Below are 25524 nucleotides of genomic sequence, written 5' to 3' on the forward strand. Positions count from 1 at the left end.
GAGAGACACCACAAATGAGTCCAAAAAAAAATTAATAAATTTATCAAGAATTACTTCACACATATTTACAGTAACTATAAGAACTAATCCCCCTTGTGCAGTCCCTTAGTGTTGGTCGCTCCGGGTGTCCTTTCCTGGCCTAGTGCTCCTACGAAGTGCTCCCACAGTGGCTCGAGCATGGCTGGTGGAAGGCTGCTGAATTTCCATGGGGGAGACTTCAGTTGGTCTTACAGAATGACCTCGAGTAGCTCTGGCCCGAGAAGGCCCAGCTGCAGACTGCACCACCTTGGCAGGGGTGGCAGCAGCCTGGGCTGGCTGGCTGACAGGCAACTGCAAGGGCAATGGCTGAGTGGCAGTGGTGGGAACAGGAATGCTCTCAATCATGAGAGAGGACAGTAGGGTCCTGCTCCACTGACCCATTGCCACTACCCCAGGGCAGCGCTTCAGCATTCCTAGCAACCTGCAAGCCCCGGTCGACAGTGGCAAACCCAGCCACGAAAGCAGCAGTCAGAGCATAGCTGGCATCAGCTGAGACTGCACTACAGCGGTCTGAGCTCGGGGCGCATGATGCTGAGACTGCATGAGTGCATTCTGAATTTGGATAGCACCAAGCAGAGACTGCATGAGAGCAGTCTGAGCTTCTGCTGAAGCACTATGACATTGCGTTGCTTCCATTGGTGCTGCAATGGCAGCCACGACGTCACCCATCACATGCACTACCACGTCCGGGTCAACACGGTCTCTTCGGGAGTATTCCATCATTTCCAGCCTGGAACATCTGGGCTCCAAGCTCTGTGTTCAATGTTGGAGGTGGACTCCTCCATGCTCCTTGACATTGCCAGGAGGTACCCTGGCAGGCTTGCCATTGCAACTACCAATTCAATATGAATGTCCATCACTCTTCTTCTGAAGGCAATCCCATCGAAGTCCTTATCTGAGTCCTGTGCAGCAGAACTCTCACGCGATCTCGCCCTCTGGGGAGCTGGCCCCTGAGCTACACTTTATCCCTGGCCTTGCTGCAGCCCACTCGTGCCCAGTGCCTCACCCTGATCTCGCTACTACACTAGCCTCTAAAGTACGCACAGTTCCAGTTTGTGAGCTGGTGTCTGCGAGTGATAGATGCAGTGACACAGTGTCTTCTTCTTCCTCTTCTCTCTTCGCCTTGCTTTCGAGCATCGCCTGAAGGCCAGGATGCTCAGGTGCTTGTTGTTAATTATCTGAAAACAGAAAGGCACTAGAGTCCGAGGAGGGACGGGGTAGCAAGATAGGCATGCATACAGCATCAATAGCTTGAGAGTGAGAAGAGATTTTGGGATGAGGGGGAAGTGGGGTGTGAGAAGGATTCGGAAAGACCATGCCTTTGTTGTCCCTAAGGGGTTCAACCTCGCCGATTGCCACGCCGTCTATGAACTCTCTCCTCCAGCTGGCTGAGGTCCTGGATGCCAGTCTGCCCACCGACTGCTGCTGCTCACAGTAATTGGGAGCCACCTTGGCCTGCAAGTGAAAGAGAAGTGTGTGAGAGAGTGTGATGTATGGATGATGTGCTTGTCATTGTCGAATAGCTGTTTGTATGTGCAAGTTGTGAGATGTGAGTGTTGGAGCAGTGGTAAAGTTTTACGGGTGAAGTGAAGCTATCATTGTGAGGTCTGATTGGTGATAGGTAGAGACTACTGGTAGGTGAGTGCTGGGGATGTGGTACATTGAACAGTTTGTGAAGCTTTTGCTGAAGGAATTGAGAGTAATATCTCCAAGTTTACAGATGACACTAAGCTGGGTGGCGGTGTGAGCTGTGAGGAGGATGCTAAGAGGCTGCAGGGTGACTGGGACAGGTTAGGTGAGTGGGCAAATTCATGGCAGATGCAGTATAATGTGGATAAATTTGAGGTTATCCACTTTGGGGGCAAAAAACATGAAGGCAGAATATTATCTGAATGGCGGCAGATTAGGAAAAGGGGAGGTGCAACGAGACCTGGGTGTCATGGTTCATCAGTCATTGAAAGTTGGCATGCAGGTACAGCAGGCGGTGAAGAAGGCAAATGGTATGTTGGCCTTCATAGCTAGGGGATTTGAGTACAGGAGCAGGGAGGTCTTACTGAAGTTGTTCAGGGCCTTGGTCGGACCTCAACTGGAATATTGTGTTCAGTTTTGGTCTCCTAATCTGAGGAAGGACGTTCTTGCTATTGAGGGAGTGCAGTGAAGGTTCACCAGACTGATTCCAGGGATGGCTGGACTGATATATGAGGAGAGACTGGATAAATTGGGCCTTTATACACTGGAGATTAGAAGGATGAGAGGGGATCTCATAGAAATGTATAAGATTCTGACGGGACTGGACAGGTTAGATGCGGGAAGAATGTTCCCGATGTTGGGAAAGTGCAGAACCAGGGCTCATAGCCTTAGGATAAGGGGTAGGCCATTTAGGACTGAGATAAGGAGAAAGTTCTTTATTCAGATAGTTATTAACCTGTGGAATTCCCTGCTGCAGAGAGTTGTTGATGCCAGTTCATTGGATATATTCAAGAGGGAGTTAGATATGGCCCTTACGGCTAAAGGGATCAAGAGGTATGGAGAGAAAGCAGGAAAGGGGTACTGATGGAATGATCAGCCATGATCTTATTGAATGGTGGTGCAGGCTTGAAGGGCCGAATGGCCTACTCCTGCACCTATTTTCTATGTTTCTATGTCTATGGGCCCAAGTTTCGGGCCGCGCCTAGAACGGCGCAGCCCAGACCTGGACGCCCGTTTTTCGTGCTACAAAATGCGCCTAAAAAATACTTACCAATTCTCCAGCTCCCTGCAGGTCCTCTGGAACTTGGCGCAGCATGAGCTGTGGGGGGCGGAGCCAGGTCCCTGCACTGAAAACAGTGCCGGGACCTCTGCACATGCGCGCTACAGTGGGCACGCAAGTGCAGTAGCTCCAGGCGCCCAAAACTGTGTGGGAGGGGCCTGAAGCACACAGCCCCTAGCCCTGGCCGAATGAGCTCACTGGGGCGGCGTGGATCAGGCTGCACCTCCCACGCCCAGCTTCTGCTTCCTCCCGACCCGACCCGACTCCCGCTCCCCACCCCCCGCCCCCGGACCGGACCCAACCCCGACCCGACTCGCGTTCCCCTACCCCCCGCCCCCGGACCCACGTTCCCCTCCACGCCCCCGGACCCGACCCGACCCCGGACTCGCGTTCCTCCCCCCGCCCCCGGACCCGACCCGACCCTGGACCCGACCCCCCCCCCCCACCCCGGACCAGACCCTGGACCCGGCCACCTACCTGTAAATCCGGTGCCAGGGACGGGTCCCGCCCGAAGTCTTGGGCCCATTCAGCCTCCCTCTCCTTTCTCCCCACCCTTCTCCCCCCTCTCCCTTCCTCCCTTCTCCCCCTCTCTCCCTTCTCCCCTCCCTCCCTCCCTTCTCCCCCCCCTCCCTCCCTCCCTCCCTTCTCCCCCTCCTTCTCCCCCTCCCCCTCACCCTCCCTCCCTCTCTCCCCCTCCCTCCCTCTCGCCTACCTCCTTCTCGCCTCCCTCCCCCTCTCTCCCTCTCCACCCCTTCCTCCCCCCTCCTCCCCCCCTCCCTCTCACTCTCCCTCCCTCTTTCCCTCTCCCTCCCTCTCACCTCCCTCCCCCTACCTCCCTCTCCACCCCCCTCCCCCTCTCTCCCCCCCTCTCTCCCCTCTCTCTCCCCTCTCTCTCCCCCCTCCCCCCTCTCTCCCCCTCTCTCCCTCCCCCCCTCCACTCCCTTCCCTCCCCCCTCTCTTCCACCCTCCTTCACTCCCCTCCTCTCCCTCCCTCCCCCTCCACTCGCTGTCAGAAACACAGACATTGACAGAGAGTGAGAGACACACACAAAGACAGACAGAGAGATAGAGACACTGACAGAGACACCCTGTGGGGGCATCCCAGCACGCTGTTAAAGGGCTCTCTGTGCTGCAGTCGGTAAGTAGAAAATGTTTTATTTATTGATTTTTTAATTTTTTCATTTTTTACTAATTGCTTTATTGGTTGATTTATTGATGTATTTATCATTTATTATTGATGATGGCTCTTTATTTGTAAAACTGAAGTGTTTAATGTTTGTAAACTTCCCTTTAAACTCCCCCCGTATTCCCTACGCCTGATTTATAACCTACGCCTGATTAACTGAGTGTAGACAAGGTTTTTCTGAGCGTACAAAAATCTACACTTACACCATTCTAAGTTAGTTTGGAGTAAATTTTCACTGCCTAAACTTTCAAAACGGGCGTAAGTGGCCGGACACGCCCCCTTTTGTTCCAAACTGAAACTGTTCTAACTGACTAGAACTGGAGCAAACTAAATGCCGAGAATTGCAATTTCTAAGATACTCCATTCTAAACCAGTTGCTCCAAAAAAACAGGAGAAACTCAGGCCGAAACTTGGCACCTATGTTTCTATGTTTCAAGCAGAGCGGGTGGTCTTAAAATAAGTGGAGGAGAGATGGGTGCAGCCTTTCTTTGCTGCTGCTGCTGTTGTTGTTGTTGTTATTATTGTTGTAACTGTTGTTCTCAAATTAAACTATTTTTGTAAGTTATGTAAATTTACAAGTTTAAAGTTAGTAAGTGATCTGAAAATTTTTGAGAGCTCTTAGAGTTTGTAAGTGATCTTAAAGTTTGTAAGTGATCTTAAGTGAAAACTTTAAAGTTTGATACAAGAATATTTTAATTTAATTTAAATACAAATGTTTGTTAAATTTTTGAGTAAAATATATTTTAAATTCTAACTGAATCATTTCCATTATTTGGTTCTTATTAACAAAACTTTTTGAAGTAAAGAAGAAGAATTTCCATTATTTGTTCCATTAACACAACACAACTTTACGGAATACGTCCAAACAGCAAACATGATCCATGTGGAATAGTTGCCGCTGAGCCTTCAAGCAGCAAAGCATTCGCAGATGAGCTGCTGGTGCAAGGCTCGAGCAATCGTTAAAGGAGAAATATGGCCCGCCCTCCTCCACCATTGTGCTCCGGGTTCAGGTACTTGCATAGCTTCCTTGTCCTCATCCTGTTCCTCCTCCTGCTCATCATCTGCATCTTCCTCATCATTATCATCAGCCATTCTCACCGCACTCTCTACTATCAGCTGTTGCTGCCTCAAGATGGTTAAGCTATGCAGCATTCAGCACACAACAGTGAACTGACCAACAATTTCAGGGGAGCACAGCAAGTAGCCTCCGGAATGGTCCAGGCATCGGAAACGCTGTTTCAAGATGCCAATGGTCCTATCTATGATGCTGCGCGTCACAATGTGCGACATGTTGTCTCTCCGGTCAGCTTCCGTCTGGGTAACGAGTAGGAGCATCATGAGTCACGTGGCGAGGCCGTACTCTTTGTCTCCCAGTAGCCAGCTCTGCCCTTCTGGCTGCTACTAAAACATGGCAGATGTAACGCTCTCCGAGTAGGATGAACACATCAAGGGTGTTCCCAGGGTATCTTGCATTGACTGACATGATGCGATGCGTGACATCACACACGAGCTGTACATTAATGGAGTGGAAGCCTTTTCTGTTCGTGTACATCTCAAAATCCTCCAAAGGTGCTCCCAAGGCAATGTGTGTACAATCAATGCAGCCCTGTACCTTTGAGAAGCTAGCAACAGTGGAGAAGCCCACTGCTCTATCACGCATTGCCTGGGCGGTCATGGGGAACTTTATGTAGTCATTCCTCCAAGCATATAATGCAGAAGTCACCTGCCGAATGCAGCACGTGTTGCCTGTTTAGAACTGGCACACACATCCCCAGCTTGGAAGGATCCGGATGCATAGAATGAAAGTGATATGTCCTTATTATACAGTATAAATGCACACGAGGCCCATGCTTAAGAGAACGTCAGTCTGTGACCTGTCCTTTATACCATCGCACTCAAGTGATGGAAGTGGGTGGAGCTTCCCCTTTTATATCTGAAGGTCGAGGTTAGGAGTATCTCCCACAAGTTCACCACCTAGTGGTCATTGTTCTCACAGTGTACAACTTAGGTCAGATTATACATGGGTTACAATGCTGGTTGAATACATGGCATCACCTCCTCCCCCAAAGTCTTATTGGGATCACAGGTTAAGTCTCTCTGGTGGTTTACGTTCTCTCGTAGAGCACTTGAGTTGGGGCTCCGGTTGTTGGGCACTGGCCTGAGTGTCTGCTGTTTGCGGTGCCTCAGGCCTATCCGGACTGCCCACAGTGACTGGGCTCTCCTCCCTTTGGTTCCTGTGTTCGGTCACCTGTGGAGGAGTGAACTCTATATCATGTTCTACCTCTGCTTCTTCTATGGGGTTGCTGAACCTACTTTTTGTTTGATCCACATGTTTGCAGCAGATTTGTCCATTGGTAAGTTTAACTACCAGAATCCTATTTCCCTCTTTGGCAACCACAGTGCCTGCGAGCCATTTGGGCCCTGCAGCGTAGTTGAGGACAAAAACAGGGTCATTTACATCAATAGATCGCGCCCTCGCATTCCTGTCATGGTAGTCATATTGTGACTGGCGCCTGCTCTCAACAATTTCTTTCATGGTGGGGTGTATAAGGGATAACCGGGTTTTGAGCGTCCTTTTCATTAGCAGCTCTGCGAGTGGAACCCCTGTGAGCGAGTGTGGTCGGGATCTGTAGGCCAACATGAGGCGTGATAAGCGGCATTGTAGGGAATCCCCTTGGATTCTGAGCATCCCCTGTTTGATTATTTGCACTGCTCATTCTGCCTGGCCGTTTGAGACCGGCTTGAACGGTGCCGTTCTAACATTGTAATTCCATTGCCTGCCATGAAGTCCTGGAATTCAGTGCTTGTGAAGCACGGGCCATTGTCGCTGACCAAGATGTCCGGTAGACCGTGGGCGGCGAACATTGCCCGTAGACTTTCTACCATGGCAGAGGATGTGCTTGAATTTAAAATGTCACACTCGATCCATTTGGAGTAGGCGTCTACTACAACCAAAAACATTTTTCCCATGAAAGGACTTGCGTAGTCCACATGGATGCGTGACCAAGGCTTGGCGGGCCATGGCCAGGGGCTAAGGGGGGCTTCCCTGGGTGCATTGCCCAGCTGGGCACACGTATTGCACCTGCGAACACAAAGTTCCAGATCTGTGTCTATCCCTGGCCACCAAACATGTGACCTGGCAATTGCCTTCATCGTGACAATGCCTGGGTGCTCATTGTGGAGTTCTCTGATGAACAACTCTCTGCCCATCTGGGGCATGACTACGCGGTTTCCCCACAGTAGGCAATCGGCCTGAATCAAGAGTTCATCCTTGCGCCTGTGAAATGGTTTAAATTTCTCAGGGCATGTCCTGTACGTGGCTGCCCAGTTCCCATTCAGGACATACTTCTTGACTGGAGACAATAGCGGGTCTCTATTTGTCCAGACTTTAATCTGACGGGCTGTCACGGGTGAGCCTTCGCTTCCGAAAGCTTCAACAGCCATGACCATCTCAGCAGCATGCTTGGTAGCCCCCTCAGTGGTGGCTAGTGGGAGCCTGCTGAGTGCATCGGCGCAGTTTTCGGTGCCCGGTCTGTGCCGAATTGTGTAGTCATAGGCAGCTAACGTGAGTGCCCACCTCTGTATGCGGGCCGATGCGTTTGTATTTATGGCCTTGTTGTCAGCCAAAAGGGACGTTTGGGGTTTGTGATCTGTCTCCAGCTCAAATTTCCTGCCAAACAGGTACTGGTGCATTTTCTTTACCGCATATACACATGCGAGCGCCTCCTTTTCTGCCATCCCGTAGCCCCTTTCTGCCTGGGACAGACTTCCAGAGGCATAAACTACCGGCTGTAACTGACCCTTGGCATTGACATGCTGCAACACACACCTGACACCATAGGACGACGCATCGCACGTTAACACAAGTTTCTTACATGGGTCATATAGCGTTAACAGATTGTTGGAACATAACAAATTGCGTGCTCTATTAAAAGCCCTTTCCTGGCTGTCCCCCCAGACCCATTCGCGACCTTTGCGTAGGAGTACGTGTAGCAGCTCTAGCAGCGTGCTCAATTTGGGAAGAAAGTTACCAAAATAGTTCAGGAGCCCCAGGAATGAACGCAGCTCCGTCGTGTTACGGGGTCTGGGTGCTCTCTGGATCGCTTCCGTCTTGGACGCAGTCGGGCTGATCCCGTCTGCTGCTACCCTCATCCCCAGGAATTCTACCTCTGGAGCTGAGAAGACGCACTTCGCCTTTTTCAGTTGCAACCCTACCCGGTCCAGTCTGCGGAGCACCTCCTCCAGGTTGTGGAGGTGTTCTTCAGTATCGCGACCCGTGATGAGGATGTTGTCCTGAAAAACCATCGTCCCTGGAATCGACTTGAGGAGGCTTTCCATATTTCGTTGGAAGATCGCGGCGGCCAAGCGAATCCCGAACAGACATCTGTTGTACTCAAACAAACCCTTGTGTGTCGTGATGGTGGTCAGCTTCTTCGACTCACTCGCCAGCTCCTGGGTCATGTAAGCTGAGGTCAGATCCAATTTTGAAAAAAGTTTGCCACCGGATAACGTCACAAAGAGGTCCTCCGCTCTCGGTAGCGGGTACTGGTCTTGGAGTGACACCCGATTGATGGTGGCCTTGTAATCGCCACATATCCTGACCGACCCATCCGCCTTGAGCACCGGCACAATCGGGCTCGCCCAGTCACTGAATTCGACTGGCGAGATGATGCCTTCCCTCAGCAGGCGGTCCAATTCGCCTTCTATCTTTTCCCGCATCACATACGGCACCGCTCTGGCCTTGTGGTGGACTGGCCTGGCATCCGGGTTTATGTGAATCACTACCTTGGCCCCCATGAAAGTGCCAATGCCAGGTTGAAATAATGAGTCAAATTTGTCCAGGATCTGTGAGCATGATACTCGCTCCACAGAAGAAATTGCATTGACATCGCCCCATTTCCAGTTCATGACAGCAAGCCAACTCCTCCCCAGTAGTGCGGGACCGTCCCCAGGGACAACCCAGAGTAGCAACCTGTTCTCCGAATCTTTGTGGGTCACGACTACAATGGCGCTGCCTAGCACCGGAATGATCTCCTTTGTGTATGTCCGTAGCTGTGCGTCAATCGGCGATAATTTTGGCCTCCTGGCCTTGGACGCCCACAACTTTTAGATACCCATCAGGGACTGGCTGGCCCCCGTGTCTAGCTCCATTGATACTGGGATGCCATTGAGGAGCACTTTCATCATTATCGGTGGCGTCCTGGTATGAACTGTATACGTGCTCCACATGAACTCGCTGAACTTCAGCTTCCAGCGATTTCCCCCAGCGTTCATTTCTGCAATTTCTGCAGGTATTTTGCTCATCTCTGCAAACTCCGGCTGAGTGTGTGCCTCCATGCCTCCAGCATGAGCTGCTGTTTGAAACAAAAGTTCCCTTGCCAGTCGATCGTCCCTGACTGCCCCTGTTATTGCCCTTGAGTGCGCCATTAACAGGTGTTGGTGGCCCCATTACTGACCGCATTGTCCCTTGCAATGACGTGAATCGCCGTTCAGCTTGCCATTGTCTCTGTCGAACTCCCCCTCTGGGTTCAACTACATGTTGGGGCATGCCCGATTGCCCTTGTCTGCCTGGAGAACTGTGTGCTGCTTTAACAATGTTGAATCTCTGTCCCAACCATTCCTTAACACAGTACCTCTCGTCTGTTCTGCTCGTGGCCATGCTCGCATGGTTTAAATCCCAGTTTCCCATCGCCATTGATACGTCCTTACTATGCAGTATAAATGCACACGAGGCCCATGCTTGAGAGGTCAGTCTGTGACCTGTCCTTTATTCCATAGCACTCAAGTGATGGAAGTGGGTGGAGCTTCCCCTTTTATATCTGAAGGTCGAGGTTAGGAGTGTCTCCCACAAGTTCACCACCTAGTGGTCATTGTTCTCACAGTGTACAACTTAGGTCAGATTATACATGGGTTACAATGCTGGTTGAATACATGACAGAAAGTGCAGTTGTCACGTTCACTTCAACTGACAATGCAGTCCTCCTGATGCTTCTCGGTTGCAGGTCTGCTTTCACCAAATCACAGATCTCATTTGCAACTTCTTTGTGGAAACGCAGCCTTCTGACACAGTCTGCATCACTCAGGTGCAAGTACGAACGCCTGTCTCAATATTCCTGTCCAGCACCCTAAGAGGTCTGAGGTTCCTTATGCGATGACGTCAAATCATTTGTCTGCTCCACAGCAGCATGATGCATAAGGCTCGCACAATGTATGGTATTGTCAGTATTGCCCCCACGCTTAAATGTTATCTTTGCAAGAAGCTCAAAATGGCAGGCAGGACAGGTTCTTTGTTCTCTCTCTCCAGGGTCTGTATGGACCACATCCAGGTCTGAGCAGTCGCAGTGACCCGTCACCACCCGCCCCCCCCGCAGCCACCCGCCCCTCCGCCCCCAGCCACCTCCGGGCTCATTGCAGTGGAAAAAGGGGAACCAGTAGATGTGTTGTATTTGGATTTCCAGAAGGCATTTGACAAGGTGCCACATAAAAGGTTACTGCACAAGATAAAGGTTCACAGGATTGGGGGTCATATATTAGCATGGAAAGAGGATTGGCTAAGTAACAGAAAACAGAGAGTCGGGATAAATGGTTCATTCTCAGGTTGGCAATCAGTAACTAATGGGCTGTCACAGGGATCATTGCTGGGACCCCAACTATTTACAATCTATATTAACGACTTGGAAGAAAGGACTGAGTGTAACGTAGCCAAGTTTGCTGACGATACAAAGATTGGAGGAAAAGCAATTTGTGAGGAGGACACACAAAAAATCTGCAAAAGGACATAGACAGGCTAAGTGAGTGGGCAAAAATTTGGCAGATGGAGTATAATGTTGGAAAGTGTGAGGTCATGCACTTTGGCAGAAAAAATCAAAGAGCAAGTTATTATTTAAATGGAGAATGATTACAAAGTGCTGCAGTACAGCAGGACCTGGGGGTACTTGTGCATGAAACACAAAATGATAGTATAGTGTATGGAGAAAGAGTCAGTCTGAACACTGTGAGCTCAAAGTGAAGTGTGACCTTGGTCTTTTATTGCAGGTCTCCAGAGTGCCTGTCCAACCTGTGAAGCCTCTTTATATAACTGTGCTCCCAAGGGATTATTGGATCCCTTGGGACTGCAGGGGATGAGCCCTCTGGTGGTTGTACAGAGTAAATGCAATTATTAATATATAACAGATAGTATGCAGTTACAGCAAGTGATCAGGAAGGCCAATGGTATAAGGTATTGGAGAGGCCACACCGGGAATACTGTGTGCAATTTTGGTTTCCATATTTACGAAAGGATATACATGCTTTGGAGGCAGTTCAGAGAAGGTCCACGAGGTTGATTCCAGGGCTGAGGGGGTTGACTTATGAGCAAAGGTTGAGTAGGTTGGGCCTCTATCATTGGAATTCAGAAGAATGAAAGGTGATCTTATCGAAACATATAAGATTATGAGGGGGCTTGACAAGGTGGATGCAGAGAAGATGTTTCCACTGATGGGCGAGCCTAGAACTAGAGGGCATGATCTTAGAATAAGGGGCCGCCCATTTAAAACAGAGATGAGGAGAAATTTCCTCTCAGAGGGTTGTAAATCTGTGGAATTCGCTGCCTCAGAGAGCTGTGGAAGCTAGGACATTGAATAAATTTAAGACAGAAATAGACAGTTTCTTAAACGATAAGGAGATAAAGGGTTATGGGGAGCGGGCGGGGAAGTTGAGCTGAATTCATGATCAAATCTGCCATGATCTTATTGAATGGCGGAGCAGACTCAAGGGACCATATGGCCTACTCCTATTCATATTTCTTAAGTTCTTATGTTCTTAAGTTCTTATGACCTATTTCCTTTAGTTGTGGGGTCAGTAACCATGGGATATAGATTTCAAGGAATTGGTAGGAGGTTTAGAGGGAATTTATGGAGAATTTCCTCTGGAACTCACTGCCCGAAAGGGTGTAAAGGCAGAAACCCTCACCACATTTAAAAGGTATTTGGACTTGAAGTGCTGTAATCTATAAGGCTACGGACCAAGAGCTAGAAAGTGGGATTAGGCTAGATAGCTCTTTGTTGGCCTGCGTGGACACGATGGGCCGAATAGAGTCCTCCTGTGCTGTAACTTTCTATGATTCTATTCTATGATTACGAGGCACACCTCCCATTCCTACTTTCAAATCATCCCCTTGGTTTAAGGGGAGGGCTGCTGTGCACTCTGCCGAGCCTCTGATGGCCTCCACTGGACCACCAGGGCGACATGCCCGGCACCCAAAATGGAGTGCTAGGCTGCATGATGGCGACCCGGACCACGCTAGGGAGGAAGGGGTCGGGCCAACCAGTGAGTCAGCCAAACCGCCAAGATGGCGGTGCGGGGTGCTCCCCAACTTCCCTTTAACTTCAGTCCTGAAAGCAGAGTTCAGCCTGGTTCGCTCCGCGAGGCTGGTGCTGACACCGCTCATGGCCTCCTCACAGGGCGCACGGCGTGTGGCACTAAAGGGTTGCCGCGCACAGTGATGGCATTATAGTCGATTGGACAGCGGCCTGGGGCTCTACCGGCTGGGTGCGGTGCTACCGTGGCAGCGCCTCTGCTAACTTCCACGCAATATCCCAGGAGCCGGTACCAGCTCCAGCTCCCCCCGCGCCCTCCCCCTCCCACCTCCGCCCCAATATGGGCGAAAACTGTTTTACGCCCGGTTAGTGCCCCCGGAGATGTCACCAGGCATTGCAAAACAGGGCAATTTTAGCCCCTTGGTCTCCATATCTAACAAAGGGTATACTTGCCTTAGAGGGAGTGTAACGACCATTCACTAGACTGATTCCTGGGATGAGGGGGTTGTCCTATGAGAGAGTCGGTACACTCCGCCTATATAATCCCTAGAGTTTAGAGAAAGAAGAGGTGATTTCATTGAAACATATAAAACTCTTAAGAGGCTTGACAAGGTCGATGCTGGGAGGTTGTTTCCACTGGCTGGGGAGTCTAGAACTATGGGTAACAGTCTCAGAATAAGGGATCGGCAATTTGGACTGAGATGAGTAGAATTTTCTTCACTCAAAGGATTGTGAATCTTTGGAATTCTCTATCTAAAAGAGCTGTGGATGCTCAGTTGTTGAGTATATTCAAGACAGAAATCAATAGATTTTTGGATATTAAGGGATTGAAATGATATGGAGATAGTGCGGGAAAGTGGTGTTGAGGTAGATTTTATTGAAGGGCAGGCTTGAAGGGCAGAATGATCTAATCCTGCTCCTATATCTTATGTTCTTATGTTATTAAAGCTGGCTGAATCTGGTTTTCCATTATTGGCTATTAGGATTCAGTTATTCACTCTGTCTTTGACGAGAGAGAGATAGAGAGATCTCATTGCTTAAAGTATGCAGGAAGGGCAGGGAGTGCTGTTGGACACTTGTAAAGGTTCAGATGGTAAAAGAAGGTCTCTGAGAAGACAGAAAATGTTGGAAATACTCTGCAGGTCAAGCAGCATCCGTGGAGACAAAAACATTTCAGGTCGAGATGATGCCTAACTTTCTGAGTATTTTCAGCATCTTCTGCTTTGAGTTCAGATTTCCAGCATCCACCCACAGAGAGAAGAAAAGAAGCAGAAGTGGAAGACACAGAAGTGGAAGGAGCAGAAGAGGAAAAAGCAGACAAGGAGGAAGCAGAAGACGAGGAAGCAACCCAGACAGCCACTTTCAGACCGGGATATCCGGGATGGAATCATTCGCCTGTGATACCAGTGACCACAACCCCAATTGCCCTTTCAACATTTGTCCCACACCTTATTTTCCATCTGTTACTGACCATTACAGTGTCCTCTTGGCCACAATGCTGAATTAAAAGCCTCCACTCAGAAGGGGAGGAGTGTCTCGTGTTTGTTATCTATATATGCATCCAATATGATATCAAGGAATCAACTAATCACCCTTGTGAATTTCATTAGTGACTGTCTTGTGTGTGCCATTGCCTATCCTACTGATGTTACGCAGTGCTACCCCAGTGGCTGCAGCATGGCTGGTGGAAGGCTGCTGACTTTCAGTGGAGGACACTGCAAATGGCTTTGCGGGATGACCTCGAGGAGTTGGTGGCTCAGAGTATTAAATCGAGTGATAGTGTTGTTGTTGTTTCTTCTCTTCTTCTTCTTCTTCGAAGACACAAGGACAGAGTTGTGGTGAGGGGAGAGTGGGAAAGCAAGAGCTGCATGCTTACATCATGCACACCTTGCAGATCAGAAGATATTGTGGGATGAGAGGGAAGTGGGATGTGAGAAGGAGGATAACATATAGAATACCAACATCTTGTAGCTTCTCATCCCCTCCACTGGTCAAGCTCTCAGCCATGCCCCTGCCAAGAATGGCCAGCATGATCTCCTTCAAGGAGGTGAGGTGAAGCTAGGAATGGGAGGTGTGCCTCATGCTTGTTAGAGATTGTTGGTCGGTGAATGATGGGGGGGGTTGCAGGGGTGGTGGGAAGGTTGTGCAATGAGCAGTGTGTGAGGCTAATTGTGCAGTTGGCAAAAGAAGGCTTTTGAAGATGTATTCACTAACCTTGACCATGATCTGAAGTCATGAAACTGCTTTGGGCACTGGAGCCAAGTCCTGGGGTGACACTGCTGGGAGTGACAGCCTCGGTGATGTGGTCCCACATTGTTCTTTCTGGAGGGCCTCCTGGCCCCTGTGGGTAGAGGGCCAGTCTTGAAGTGTGGACCCTCTGCACAAAGCTGGAGTGTGGTGTGTGAGACCCAGGGTGTCCCTTTCCTGGCTTGTTGAGCCATTTGTGTTAGTGCTAAAGCACCTTTACCATTTTTTTACATGTGGAAGACAGTTCAGCTGTAAGACTTCAATTTCAGAATTATTTTTAATGTTTATTTTTTATTTCAGAAGGCAGTTGAGTTCTAAGGGCTAAAAGCAGCTTATTTTTAAATTATTTTTATTTTTTACATTTTAGAAGGCAGTTCCCCTTTAAGGGCTTGACACAGCTACGGCTATACTACATTGGGCCTCCTCCTGAGACGGACGCCTAAAACAGCGCGCCACACAGTAGGTTCTGCACTGTGCTAATTTAAATCAATAGTTATCATCAAAATACCAGTGCTGCCTGTGCTCTATTTGCAGGTGGCTGTTAACTTCAACGCGTGGTGGCACCGGGCGTTTACCAGCACAATCAAATTTATATGCCTTTATATTGTTTCAAAGCTACAGTAATTTGAATAAAAGCAGTTTTGGTGCTAGCGTGTCTCAACAGTGTGATCCTCTTCGGTAGATAATTTACATTTCACATTGCCATGACAACCAAACTTGTTCCATCTCTGCCACTTAAGGTTAAAACAATTAGCTGAATTTAACATGATAGAAATACTAAACATTAAAATATCCAGTTGAGGCAATCCTGATAATGATCACATTGTTACAAACGTGTTTACATTGCACGATTACAACAACCATCCTGGTTCAAACATATAACCAGTGAAAACAGAGAACCTGCTTTCGAAAGACACAAAAAGAAACTAATGACAGAATAAAAATGTCTTCATTGAGCTGATCACTAACTACACCAACAGAATACATTCCACTTCGGTAACTTTGCAACAGAATATAAAATGTCATACATTCTACACAAAGCAAGATGGTTTTGACTTCAAGCTTATGTCACTGGCTGGAGTACTAAATATATGAATTGATTAAAGAAAAAAAATTGTACACATCAACAAATATTTAATTTTTAAAGATAATCATTTCAGCAAAAATTATGAAGATATAAAACAGTTTGAAAAGTGTCAGTCAACCAAATGCTACAGCTGATTGGAGAAATAACACCACAAAAAATTTATGCCAAACAGCGCATCACAATCACCAGACAAATATGTGAGTCAGGAAACAACTTAATCTAAAGTTGGGAGATATCTAATTAAAAGCAAATGACAAATGAAAAAATACTTGGAAAATCAAATCAAGGGGCACAACATTAAAATGCTTACCTTTCTAAACAACTCTGTGATGAAGCTCCCTCCTCTTTAAAGACACTCATTAAAACACACCTCTTTGACCAAGCTTTTAGTCATCCATCCTAATATCTCCTTCTTTGGCTCGGTGCAGAGGTGAACCTACACAATATTTGCAGGCTGAAGTTACTTATCTATTGGCAGTTCCAGTGCAATCCCATGTAAAGCAGGAGTACTGTGAATGGTTGCTTGGATGTCTGGATGTGGATTGCAGCAGCAGGGGCAGCTGCAGGTAAGTAAGTAAATGCTTATCTCACGGTATTGACTGTTAGGTAGCTGCACTGGATGGCTCATGTGTGATTTTAGGTACATAAGAATGTAAGAACATAAGAAATAGGAGGAGGATTAGGCCATCAGCCCCTCGAGCCTGCTCCAACATTCAATAAGATCATGGCTGATCTTCTATCTCAGCTGCACTTTCCCGCCCTATTCCCTTGATTCCCTTAGTATCCAAAAATCTATCGAACTCAGTCTTGAATATACTCAACGACTGAGCGTCCACAGCCCTCTGAGATAGAGAATTCCAATGATTCACAACCCTTTGAGTAAAGAAATTTCTCCTCATCTCTGTCCTAAATCGGAGTGATTATTTGCAATGCATTTTTGATTCTCAGCTGTACATGTGTTTCTCCAGACTGCCCATTTAGTACTGTGTATGTGCACTTGACCAGGTCCTGCTTGCACACTAGATAGGGTCGCGCATGCGCATTACCAAACATTGCGGTGTGTAGAAGGGAAAAATTTGTGGGAAACCCCCCAAGTGTTTGGACAGATTGGAAAGGAAATTTAATTTGGAACTATCTACCAGAAAGTTTGAAATCCTAAAGTGCACATGGAAGAAACTATGAACTTTAATCGAACTTGGGATTTTACAAAGCAGATTGAACCTGTGTGGGCAGGGCTAAGGAACTATCCCTCAAAGAAGCCAGTTTGATTATTGAAACTGCCTGGGGCATTGAGACTAAAGTAAATTGTCTAGAAAATGGATACTCGAAAACCCACCTCCACAAGAGACATTAACATTGCAACAATTAACTCAGAGATGGCCAGCCATCAACTGAACCTGGAAAGCCATTTTCAGCCTATGCATAAAAACAAAAGGCCCACTCTAGCCTGCATGCAAAAAAACAAGCACAAAAGAACATTGCGATTACCAAGCTAATATTTCCATCAAGAAACAGATTTAGACGATCAGCCCACCTGAGACATATTAACTTTTAACAAGCCTGCCACAATATGACAAAGAATTCTCGGGCCCGCCAAAATTAAACAAATAATTCTGGACTGATTTGGCACAAAGATTAGGACAGCACAAAATGTATAACTGGTCCCTGCTTTAAAAAAAGGACATGCTTTGCTTTGCTGCTGCTTATGCTACTACCTCAAGAGACACTGCTTGTGCTTGTGCTAGTGCCATACTACACTTAGGCCATCAAGAAGGGAGAGAAACCAATGCGACAGTTGTAAACTAACTTCCCCAGCCTCGACATCCTGAAATCAAAAAGGAAGGACGAACATCACCATCGCAGCAGCAACTGACCACAGCCAACGTGGTACCACTAAAACCACTGCGATCAACCAACCTCGAAACAAAACTTCACAAGGAAGAAACCGAAGAATCGAAAGTTTCCACTCGACAATCTAGGCCTGACTACCAACATTACTTAAAAGGACTTTGAAACCTATTTCTAACGAAAGAAAATGGGTACTTACCCCACAAATTCAAAACGCGCCCTACCGCATCAGCGGACTCAACCCAACTGAAGATTGTGCAGTATGAAGTCCTCTCTGACGTTCGAGGTACAGCAAGCAGAACCTACAGAATTCAACGAACCCCAAAATTGCAAACTACCGCTAACTGACCAGGAAAGATTGGTAAGCATAGTCCCTGTCTGCCCTGGAGTCTAACCTAGCCAGTATTAGGTATTTGGGAGGTGGGAGGTGTAATTTTCACTGCAACCCCTTTGAATGTGTGATTAACTGTTCTTTATTAGTGTAATTATAAGTGTGGCATTGTATTTTCTTATCCTTAATAAAATCAAAGTTCTTTTGAACCAAACAAGTGGTCTTTTGCACTTTATCACATCCCCCAAATAAATCCAGAGTCTAGAACCCAAGAGAGTGGGAGCGATTCGAACCGCTCGAGTAGGTCAGAGGTGAACCTGCCCCCCGGGACCACCCCTTACAAAATGGTGACCGTGGCAGGACTCTGGTATAAGGGCTGTGATGCAGAGAGTGTTGGCTTGTGAGAAAGAACCAAGACGGAAGAGAGGATTTCCTCCTATGTATATAAGAAGGTCAATGTCACTAAAGAGTGGGTGCTTGGTCTATTGTGCGCTGAGCATCGAGTTGACGCTGCAGCCCAGTGGACAGCAAGCAAGGACCATAAAAAGTCAGTAGAGAAGGCAATTTGGTTGGTGTGTCTACAGCGACAGGCTCAACTCCTAGACAACACCGTTAAATCATGGGAATGTGCAGAGACATCATAGGAAAGGGCTATGGCAGAAGAAAGGTTATGGGGAGAACTCCGTGAGCTAAAACAGGGAAAGACCCAGCTAATGGAAAGGTTTAAAAGCAGGCAGGACTATTTTCAATGTCAGGTTACCGAGGCTAAAAATAATGAAAAGATACTGTGGGAGGAAAGCGCTCGCCTCACCCTACAAGTAAAAGAGCTGGAGGAAAAATTAAGAGACGTACAGGCAGCATATAAAGTAGCTAGCTCTAATGGGTTTGAGTCAGGAGACCACGGTCCCTGCAGCAACAAATCAAAAATTTAAACCTTGCTCTGTCCAAGGCAAAAGGCATGGTATGCCTAATAAATCCGGGTACGGCCCAGGTAAGACTGGAAGAGAAGGAAGAAACTGTTCAGCCACCAACTGTGGCACTGGTGACTACACCGGTTCAGCAGCAGGAGGGGTGAACGAGATGCGGGGCAGACAGGGATAGCAAACCACTACCCGCTGTGGCGCCGAGTTTCAGCTCGGCTTGGCAGCAGGGAGGAGGGGTAGACGAGCCAGAATGGGCAGAACCAGTACCAGGGCCAATGTGCCCGGTCTGGCAACAGAAGTTTGGCCCGCCCACCAGTGCCGGGGGTCAAGGGCCCCTGGAAAGTCAGTTTGTGGTCCCCCACACTCCCCAACAGCTTAGGGCTATGAAAAGCCAACTGGGAAAGCTAACTCCAAAGGGAGACCCCTCGGTTAACTTTATGGAAGTGGACCAGGCAGGGGATATTAATGGGTGCAATGGTGCTGAGATATCAAAGATGCTCCTCCTATCCCTGGATAGCAAGCTGTACCAGTTCCTCTCCACCGTGGGCAAAAGAGGACAGAGAACATTTGCCGCTGCCCAGGAAGATATTTTAGAAGCCATGGGCTGTAATGACGGGAGTCCCTTCTCCAGAGTGGAGAAAACAGTGCAGCTCACAGGGAAAACCCCACAGGCCTTCGCAGACAGGCTGTGGCCTGTGTACCAGAGTGCCTGTGGTGGGGACCTCAACTGAAATCACTTAAGCAGGACGAGAGAGCCCACTCGCTCCGAAGCCTGGTAGCAAACAGCTTACCCTGAATAAGAACCAAGGCTGAGGCCTGGTTTGACCCAAGAGATCCCCAGGCCACCAAATAGGGAGTGGTCAGGCAACTGACCCTAGCCTACTGGAACGGCCGGGGGATGGAAGAGCACCCACCCAAGGGAAGGGTCCACGAGGTCAGGCTGAGTCAGGATAAGAGGGAATGGCGCCACGAGGGGTACAACCCCTCTGATACAAAACATACCTGCTTCGGGTGCGGAAAGAGTGGGCACTGGAGAAAGGATTGTAGAAATCCATGGAAGAGTAGCGCAGGGAAGAGTTGTCCAGTCCCTGCCCAAAAGACCGAGACCGAGATGCCAGTCCCTCCCCACTCGTTTGATATCTTCCTAACTGTGCTCCTTACAATGCTAGATGGCCCTGGGAGGGTAGCCACCGCCACCGGTACCGAAACTCCATCTGCCCCATCCCAACCAAAACTGTGACTAGGACAGGCTCCACCTATGTTCCCTCGAGTATGATGCATGGGGGAGACCGAGCGTTCAGATGGAAGTGGAAAAGGTGAAAGGGACTTACCTGCTGGATACCGGTGCCTCAAGCACTCTTGTCTATGCAGCTAACCCCACCGCCTCACCTCTGTCTAGCGGGGTCCCCTACAGCTTGGTGGGTTTCACAGGCACGGAGCAGACTGGCTCATTCTCCGTTCCGCTCTCCATTCATTTAGGTACACTCCACACTAAGTGGACGTGTGTCCTGATGAAGTGGAAACAGGAAGGGAGAGGGATCCTGGGGGCTGACTTCATCCTAGGCCACGGGATCCTAGTGGATTTACGAAACCACTGTCTTTGGAGGTCAGTCTGCACGGGACAGGAGAGTGAGGTGATAGTTATCCCAGAAAAACGGGATAAAGGGACGATGTGCATCATGAAACCAAAGGAGGGTTACGACCTTGAATCACTGGTCAGTAACACTCCGACAGAGTACCAAGAGTATGTGAGGGCAAACCTTGCAGCATTTGCCACTCACAAACACGACTGTGGAAGAATAAACGGGGGTTGAGGTTAGCATAGATGGGGATCCCATGGCCCGACCACAGAAACAGTATAACTTCCCCAGGGAGGTGGAGGCAGACATGGAAACAGCCTTGGGTTCTTTGGTTAAGCAGTGGGTATTGAGGTCAATAGCTACCCATGCGAACTCTCCATTGTGGCCGGTTAAGAAACCGGACAACTCATTGAGAGCCACGGTGGACTATCGAGTACTCAACCGTAACATCCCCGCCTGTGCACCGAACATTGCTGCCGTCGCTGACCTCATTGGAAGTATCCCAGCCGCTGCGATCACCTTCACAGTGCTGGATATTTCCAACTGGTTCTGGTCCATCCCTTTAAGAACGCAAGTTTGCGTTTACCTTTAAGAGACAGCAATACACTTGGAACTGTCTCCCTCAGGGCTTCAACAACAGCCCCAATATTTCCACCAATGTCTGGCCAACTGTTTAAAGAGCTTCAGCAGACCCCAGCAGCTAGTACAGTATGTGGATGACCTGCTCCTGTTCACCGATGAGGAGGAGGAGCATGGCCCATTGCTGGCTGAGCTGCTGGAGCTGCTGAAAGAAGAAGGGTTTAAAGTAAACCCCATGAAGGCACAGATCGGCCTGAAGGAAGTAAATTTTCTGGGACTGGCTGTGCATGCTGGGGAAAGGGCCATTGACCAAGCTAGAAGCGTAGCAGTGCAGAAGTTACCAGCCCCCAAAACAGTAACATGAGTAAGATCTAGGGCTAACCGGGTACTGCAGAGATTTCATTGAGGATTATGCAGCCTCCACAGCCCCTCTGCTCCGACTCCTACACAAGGGAGTGGAGTGGAAATGGCACAAAGGTTGCGAAGCAGCATTTATCCAACTCAAGAAAGAGCTGCAGACCGCGCCAGCTCTAGGAGTCATCAATGGAAGTAAAGAGTTTTTCCTGGAGGTAGCAGCCAGTGGGGACAGCCTGAGTGCAGTACTGCTCCAAGAGCGGCACGGCTGACTGAGACCAGTGGTCTACTCCTCCAGGATACTCATGGACATGGAAAAGGGATACTCCAACTGTGAGAGGCACCTCCTAGCCACTCTCTGGGCTGTGAAAAGATCACTGATCTTCACAGGGGGTCCCCTATCACACTCCTTACCCACCATATGCCCACCCAAATGCACCTGGATGGGAGAATCAAGGACGGGACACTGAGCATTCCCCCGATAGTGTGGGACTCAGACCCGCGTCCGGTCAGGACACTCCGGGTACTGCAGTACAGGCCGACTTACTACCGGCCCCGCTGGAAACCCAGCGGCCAGAGTAGAAAGGAGAAGGACAGGAATTAACCTAGCCACCCGGAGACGGGTGGCACATGTACATATATATGTGCTTTTATGAATTTAAGTATGTTTAGGAAGGATCTAGCATAGTGTAGGATTATCTGTGTAATGGTATGAACATATGTAATAGTTTTTGGGGAAAACCTGTAAAAGCCCATCCAAGGGTAAGAGAAAGAATCCACCTGTGCAGCTATTAAAAGAGGCACAGGCCGGGTAACACCCGGGAGCAGGAAGAATCTACCGGCATAGCTATTAAGGAAGCACCGGTAAGAGAAGAGTAAAACGGCTGTGAGACAAAAGTTAAAGGCAGACACCAGTTCCATAGGGAACTGAGTAAGACAGCCAGTCAATTAAAGACTGTATTTTGTAACTGAGAATAAATGAGCCCAAATGGGAACTCGGTCACTTTGTCAAGCCAGAGAGCTTTTCTCAGGGCTGGACAATCTGTTTTTGTGCCCCTACAGGAAAGAGAACAACATGAGAAGGGTCCTGTTCCTGCTCATCCTGATGAAGATGAGCAGCAGTGACTGAGGAGACGTGGAAGAGTCCCTCATTTACGGGTGCTCAGGAGAGGGACCACTGATCGTGACGGCAGGGGGCGGCACACCGGGTGCGGAAGAACTCACTGTTTACGCCCACAAGGGAAGGTAGCCAGGGTGGATGGGATCTAATTCTACTCGCTACTCCAGCCAGGAAGGGTTTACCTATGGGGAGGCCTCAGTTCCATGCCCCCGGATACGGATCGTCGCTGCCCGAGTCAGTGTTACAGAGGGAAACCGTGTTTGTTTGACTTGCAAAGGAAAGATTCCCCTGGGAAGATGGTGGTGGCTCAGAAATCTCAGCAAGGGCGCATGGGACCAGGAATCAGACTGGGAAAGGCTCGGTAATGATATGTATCGCACCATCACGGGGACATGGGGAGGAGTGAAGGTGTGTTGGGACAAATGGTGGTAGTCTGAACAGGGAATTTACGTTTGCATGTGGGGATCAGAGAACATTTGCCCTGGAGGCATATCAATCACCTTCGGCAGGCAATGGCAAGATGAAGGGGAAGGGATGGGGTGGGATTCCAGCCTACACGGATGTACGGTTCCACACTTCCCACTCTCAATTAATGCCACCGAATCAAGGGCACACATTAAGAAACCCCTGCCCATGACCCCCCCCCAGTACGCACAATAATAGAAAGATGTCCTACCACCACCAAGGGACCAGGGAACAGATTAGTATTGGTACACGATGCAGTAGCTTCAGTAATTTTAAACCTTACCGAGGTACACTTACCTGCATGGTGCCCGAAGGAAACAGCTGCTATACCAGACGCTACTTAGAGAAATGTTCAAGAAATTTTACGAGTTAGACTTTGGGAATTAGACAAAGCAGATTTATGCACCCTAAACGCTAGGGATACCATGGGCACGGGGAGACCTAGAAAGGGCATCATAAACAACGTTTTTACTGCCTACAATACAGGATCCTCTGTAATAAATAGTCTAGCTGATATAGAACTGCAAACACAGATAAACGATCTAAAGAACCAATTGAGGAAAATCCTGAAACAAGAAAAAACAGTAGTAGGCTCAGAGCTACATGAGGACCAGGCTATGACTGTCCATTTAAAAGAAATTGTGGCTGAGCTGGAAAAACATGCACAGACAGTGAATGCACTCATACGGGAGGATAGAAGCGCTTCAGACCAGACTGCATAGAACGAGGTGTGTGTGCTGTATGGGGCATGGTTGTTGGGCGAGAGCCACAACAATCTGGAGGATTTAAAAGAAGGTTCAGTCCCCTCCTGTATCAGTATAAAGCACCTCGCAGCCCTCCACCCGTACAGCAATTCACTAAGCCCGTGCCAGCTCCGCCTAGCCTCTGAAGCCTACCCTGTCCCAGTAGACTGTGGGAAATCGAACCACACTATTATGGGAATAGTACTAAGGATGCCGGTCATGGATGGGACAGCTCGACCCGCACCAGTATATCGGGTGGAGAATATTGGAGTTATTCAAGGAGATGCCCCAGCGGTCCCACCCTATGTCATAAAGTGGGAGCACGCTGTAATGGGTACTGACCTCTCCCGCTGACGGATCCAGGGTGCACACGTAATATTGTGTCCCCAGCACTTGAGTGCTCATTCTAAGTCTCAGTGTGGGTTTAAAGCTGCTGGCGCACAGCCTATTAACTGCACCATGGAGGTAATGGCACAAGACCATGTCCCCCCACAGGTAGCACACATAGGGGGTGGGACATAATGTGTCACCACCAGTACGCCCCACTACCAACATGGACACTTCTGGTGTCCGGTAAGTGACAGCAGTTTTGGCTTCAAACCTGAGGCATCAGTTCAAGTGGCCCAGGAACGGATTGTCCCCATTTCTGAACCCTCCACTGTCCACCTCACCGCCTTGGTGGGACATTTTCAGAAATATAGAAGTCCTAGTCTGGATCAGAATCGCTTCCCACACTTTAGTTATCTGTCAACTTGTGATTATTCTTTACTTATGGTGTCTCACTTGCCGAGTGAAATGCAGAGGCTGTCTGGTCAGGCACCCTGGCTGAACTTGGGAATCGCGAAGGGAGGGGTGACACCATACTACCATATTTAATTTGTGTTTAGTTTTACCTACTTTGGAACGCAAATATCGAATGTTGTAAGAGCGTTATTTAAGATCGTGTTTGACTATGTACCTTTTATTTTTACTGTACTAAAAGTTGTGTTTGACTATATATCGTTATTTTACTGTGAAAACAGAGTAAAGGAGGGGTGGCGGACCCCTTTACGTTGTGCCCGGATTGTAATGCCTGTATTTGCCTGTAAACTGCATCGCATTTCAAAGGGGGATGCACGTTATTGTTCAGCGAGGTAAATATGGGGAAGGTTGGCTCTCGGGTCAGGAATTTTGCTCACCTAGCATGACACTCGAAGTATATAGAGTGTCACAGGGGGGACTGTAGAGGGGCAAAATTCGTGGGAAACCCCCCCAGTGTTTGGACTCATTGGAAAGGGAGTTTAATTTGTAACTATCTACCAGAAGGTTTGGAATCCTAAAATGCACATGGAAGAAACTATGAACTTTAATTGAACTTGGGATTTTACAAAGCAGATTGAACTTGTGTGGGCAGGACTAAGGAACTATCCCTCAAAGAAGCCAGTTTGATTATTGAAACTGCCTGGGGCATTGAGACTAAAGTAAATTGTGTGGAAAATGGATACTCGAAAACCCTTCTCCACAAGAGACATTAACATTGCAATAATTAACTCAGAGATGGCCAGCCATCAACCTGAACCTGGAAAGCCATTTTCAGCCTATGCATAAAAACAAAAGGCCCACTCTAGCCTGCATGCAAAAACCAAGCACAAAAGAACATTGCGATTACAAAGCTAATATTTCCATCAAGAAACAGATTTAGAAGATCAGCCCATCCAAGACATATCGAGCCTGCCACAATATGACAAAGAATTCTCGGGCCCGCCAAAATTAAACAAAGAATTCTGGACTGATTCGGCATGAAGATTAGGACAGCTCAAAATGTATAACAGGTCCCTGCTTTAAAAAAAGGGTATGCTGTGCTTTGCTGCTGCTTATGCTACTGCCTCGAGAGACACTGCTTGTGCTAGTGCTAGTGCCATACTACGCTTAGGCCATCAAGAAGGGAGAGATACCAACGCGACAGTTGTAAACTAACTTCTCAAGCCTCGACGTCC

Source organism: Pristiophorus japonicus, chromosome 2 (genome assembly GCF_044704955.1).
Source record: "Pristiophorus japonicus isolate sPriJap1 chromosome 2, sPriJap1.hap1, whole genome shotgun sequence".
NCBI classification, from domain to species: domain Eukaryota; kingdom Metazoa; phylum Chordata; class Chondrichthyes; family Pristiophoridae; genus Pristiophorus; species Pristiophorus japonicus.